At 43.6% G+C, this 4,550-nt stretch overlaps 1 long non-coding RNA gene across 1 annotated transcript in view; it reads left to right on the top strand.

Annotated features, from left to right (window-relative positions):
• The window catches only part of LOC117952022, a 14,001-nt gene extending 10,115 nt beyond the window's left edge, over nucleotides 1-3,886 (top strand). Inside the window, exons 2-3 of the long non-coding RNA XR_004658300.1 lie at nucleotides 3,746-3,748; nucleotides 3,832-3,886. This is a non-coding gene — a long non-coding RNA (uncharacterized LOC117952022). The remainder of the gene's footprint in view (nucleotides 1-3,745; nucleotides 3,749-3,831) is intronic.
• Nucleotides 3,887-4,550: the final 664 nt, after the last annotated feature.

Raw genomic sequence — 4,550 nt, 5'->3', positions numbered from 1 at the left:
CAGTTGGAGCCCCTGGCCGACCTATAGGAACAACCAGGGGACCAACAGTTGGAGCCCCTGGCCGACCTGCCGCCTCTATGGTGGCGGATGGGACACGGACCAAAATAAATAATAACCACGTCAAAGTACAAAAATAAATGTTTCCCAAAGATGGTTTCTGCCAAATTAAGTTGTTCCAATCACACTCTTTGTTCTTCATATTTCTACTTCAGTTGGGTTTTCATTAGTTATTTGATACTATAGAAATGGGCGAACAGCTCATGATTGACAGCTGGGATTGACTTGCGATTGGTTGGGCTGGTGTATGGGCGGGTCATGGATACACTACTGCGCAGGCTCTGGCTCCAAAATTATGAGATGGCAGTGCCCGCATGTTGAATATTTATATTTATATATATAGTGCTCAGAAGTCCAGAAGGGAGGGGACGGGATGAGGAGGAGGATGGAGGGGCTAGATAGTCTCAGTTCAATTTGAAAATACCTGGAACGTCGACAAGAAGTAATGTCGCCCAACGTCGCTTAAAGCACCTTTAACTATACCAACAGCAGCTGAGGCTCATGGGTATTGTAGTAACCAGAGCCATCCATCTTAACCTGTTTTATTTTATCAGTATATTACCATGTTGATACTATGACAACTTTACTAAAGGGAGAAACAGTAAAGATGTGACCAAATATTATCAATACTTGAAAGGTTTTATGTTAATGTGCAGTTACTGATAACCTTTAAGCCACAGTAACTGTTTACTTTGATAATCGAGCACGCAGCGGGTTAAATAAAACTCAACGTCCTTGTCAAGATGATGTCAAAATGATATTCATCAGTGTCTGAAGGCAGGCGAGAGCCTTAAATATTCCTTTATTTATTCATTTTTCTTCTTTTGAGATGCAACGCTGAACTGTTTGATATGGAAGATAACTGATTTCCTGCTTTTAGTCTTCCTGAGCGCGTCCCTGATGGATGTGTGTACATGCATGCGGCGGCGTATGAGTTTGGAACCATGATGGATGGCGGGGTGAAGAGCAAAGAGCGTGAGACTGTGTACACCGGGACTCTGTACATCTCCATCCATCTCCTGTTAACGCCGCAGTCGCACCACTGAGGCTCGGGGACACTTTGTTGACGTCCCAATGAATCCTGGGTGATTTTTCATGTCGAGTCACAGAGATCAAGCCCTTCTTGCCACAGAAGCCTCCATCCTGATTGTGTTTCCCTTTTTTTCTTTCTCTTCTCCCTTCATTTTCACTTCCTTTCCCCCCACTTCCTTCATCCTTGTTCCTTGTTTCCCATTTTCTTTCTGTTGCATCTTTCCCTTTCCCCTTTTGTTTTATTACATCACCCTTGTGTCTCTTTGGGCTTTTTCTCAATCTGCCATCTTGACTGTTTGAATGAAGCATCAGTCACGTCCCACGGACTGTTCTAATTTGAGATGAAGCGGGGTTCTTTGGGAGTTGACTTGAGGCCAAGAGGCTCACTGAAGCCAAGCAGACACACCCTCGATATCTAGCAGGCTAAATACATGGAGCTGTGGCCGTTCAGTGGTAGAGCAGGCGCATATGTACTCAGAGGTTTATACCTCGACACAGAAGTCCAGGGTTTGAATCCGACCTGTGACAATTTCCTGCATGTCTTCCCCCTTTCTCACCTAACTGTCCTGTCAAAAATTAAAGGCCGAAAAGCTCAAAAATAATCTTAGAAATATATATATATACATATATAAAGGAACCTATTGGCGAGCTATAGGGGGTAAGGGTCACCCGTAACTAGAGCAGGGCAATATATCAATATTGCATTGATAATGTGATATGAGACTAGATGTTGTCTTAGATTTTGGATATATCGTAATATGGCATAAGTGTCTTTTCCTGGTTTTTAAGGCTGGATTACAGTAAAGTGATGTCCTTTTCTGAGCTTGACAGACTGTTATTAACCTTTACCCACTTAGTCGTCCACATTACTGATGATTATTTACTAAAAATCACATTGTGTGTAGACTTTGTGAAGGCACCATGAGTCAACACTACAATATCGTTGCAGTATCGATATCAAGGTATTTTGTCACAAATGCCGTTATATTTGATTTTCTCCGTATCGCCAGCCCTACATAACAGTAGGAATATAACTGCATGTGGTACAGTTGTAACACTGAGCAAAGTTGTTGCACCTCGAGGAAAAGACGTACAATATGGAAACAGGGGATTTTGTGATCACGTCTGCCAATGACATCAACAAGCATGGCGACAAGGAAAGTTCCACAGATTCTACAAAAAAAAACTAAATCGGTATTGCGCATAATATCACGTCAGGTTGTGTGTCTTGTGTGTTACGTTGACCAAAAAAGAAACGTCTACATTTTCCTAATACACTCTGTTTCTGAGTCCTGAGATTCTTTTTTTCCTCCGTCCTTTTGGCGGTGCAACATAAAATTTAATGTGTCACCACAAAACTTACCCGTCAAAATCACCCCAAAGAGCGTTGTGCGGAATCAACCATGTTATTTTGGGTAGTTTGGGTAGTTTTTCTTTTGGTTCACACTCCCAACCTTTTCAGCGTAAGACCCATTTACCTTCTGCTCCGTGCTTTCACACATATCCCTGCAGAAAATGACCTTTTATCAAAAATGCGGCTATGAAGTTTCTAACCTCACTCGCCAGATGGTGTCTTAACACAGAACCAGCTGAGAAGCAGTCATTTGAAACTTTTTTCCAAACAATACCTGGCAGATGATTGGATGAACAATCTGTCCATCACGCCCGCCATTGTTGTTTTGATCGGACTTTATTTCACAGGACAGATGAAGACAGGAAGTGGGAGAAAGAGGGGGAATGACACGCCTGAAGTTTCAGCCATTTTGTGCCAAGCAAGACAACCCCCCTCCTCTCCATTAGCCGCCTACATACTGTACCATCATACTGTATCACAATCAATGCAAAAGGAATCTGTTTTCATGAACATTTAATGCCACAACACATGAATTATTTCCATTCTGAAGATATTTGGGCGAAGCTGGAAGAGCTGCAGAAGTGATGCTTGTGGAGAAGAGTACAGTAGAAGTAAAAACCAGGCAGCAGTAAACATGTCATCCCCCTGTCTGGGCCAATCACTGACTTCTTGTTTTGCACTTGCAGCTGGTGTCCCCCACCGGGCCACAGTCATTTTAGGTGTTGAAATGCAGCAGGAATGAGATGCATCAACTCCCTGGATTTGTCCAATTTTGAGTTCTGACATGCTGCGAGAAATGTGCATCTAACTGGATGACGTTCCTTCATCCTGACATGTCAATTTGTCCAATTTAAAAACAAAAATCTTTTCTGAAACCAGTGAAAAACCCTGTTCCTGGAGGGGAATTATTTCAACCTGCTTCCAGTTTAAGTCAATTTGTGTGTTGGGACATCTGTGAAAAGAAGTATCCGCATCTGGAGGCGAGACGGAATAAGATAACAGCACGAGAATGAAGAAAAATGAATGTCTTAATGCGATTAGTGTCCGTGAGATATTGCGCGTGACAGATGGACAAACAAGGGTAAACGTGTTGTCTTTCAACCAATTTCATCATGACACTGGAAACAAGCGGAGCTGCGTATTCCAGCGAGCTTCATCTGTTGCTGAAAGAGAGGACGCAGGAACACAGTGACAGTGACTGAAAGGGATGAAGACACAAAAAGGACGATGCAACCATCACCATGCAAGTGTTTCAGAGCCTTCATTGGAGACAGTATGGGAGGTGACAGGAAATGAGGGGAGAAAGTTTGGGTGTGACAGTGACATTCAACAAAGGTCCCCCGCCAAGACATGTTCAGGGGCCTTTTGGCGTTACTTACTGATGCAAGAAGTCTCCTTTAGCGTCTCAGTCAGACGCACGGGGCTTTCAACTCATTCCAATGTTCAAGTTCAACTTTATTTATCCTTAAAAAGGAAATTTAGTGTGCAGAAAGATATCTACAAAAAACTACAAACATACACAAACCACACACAGATGTACATTACACGGAAAGCATGGCACCCGGTGCATTGCTTAATACGGTATCCTCTCTCTGAGTGTTACTGTTTTTAAACCCCCACGGGCAAAAAAAACAGCTAGCAAACTTTCAGCTAGCAAGCTACACGCTAAAAATTAAAAGTTTTGAAGAAAATTTGTATGGTGCAACAAGATCGGGGCCTGCTTGGTTCTGTCAGGGAAGGATGGTAAAGATTTACAAAGAACATGTTTACGGCATCTCCAAAGTCAACTCCTTCTCCCTCCCGTCTGGTAAAATACGGACGCTTCGTCAGGTGCCTTTGTTGTAGTTATTGACGCTAAAGGTCTCCTAAAAGCTCGTGGTTGGCCTTACGGTTCTGTGTCTCGTGGGAATGGGACAGTTGGGTTTAGGAAAAGGTTGTGACGGCAGTAACGGGACGATTAAGGACACACGTGGGCCTCAACCCCCACTGCCCTGTGTGCAAGTCCAGACCAACTTCCCTACGAGGAAGATCCCCCTCACGTACTCGCTAACCCTCGTCTAGATGCTGCTTCTACACACACGCCGAGGGGCGTCATTTCCGTCGCATC

Source organism: Etheostoma cragini, chromosome 10 (genome assembly GCF_013103735.1).
Source record: "Etheostoma cragini isolate CJK2018 chromosome 10, CSU_Ecrag_1.0, whole genome shotgun sequence".
In the NCBI taxonomy this organism is placed as follows: Eukaryota; Metazoa; Chordata; class Actinopteri; order Perciformes; family Percidae; genus Etheostoma; species Etheostoma cragini.
This window is presented reverse-complemented; position numbering and strand designations above follow the sequence as displayed.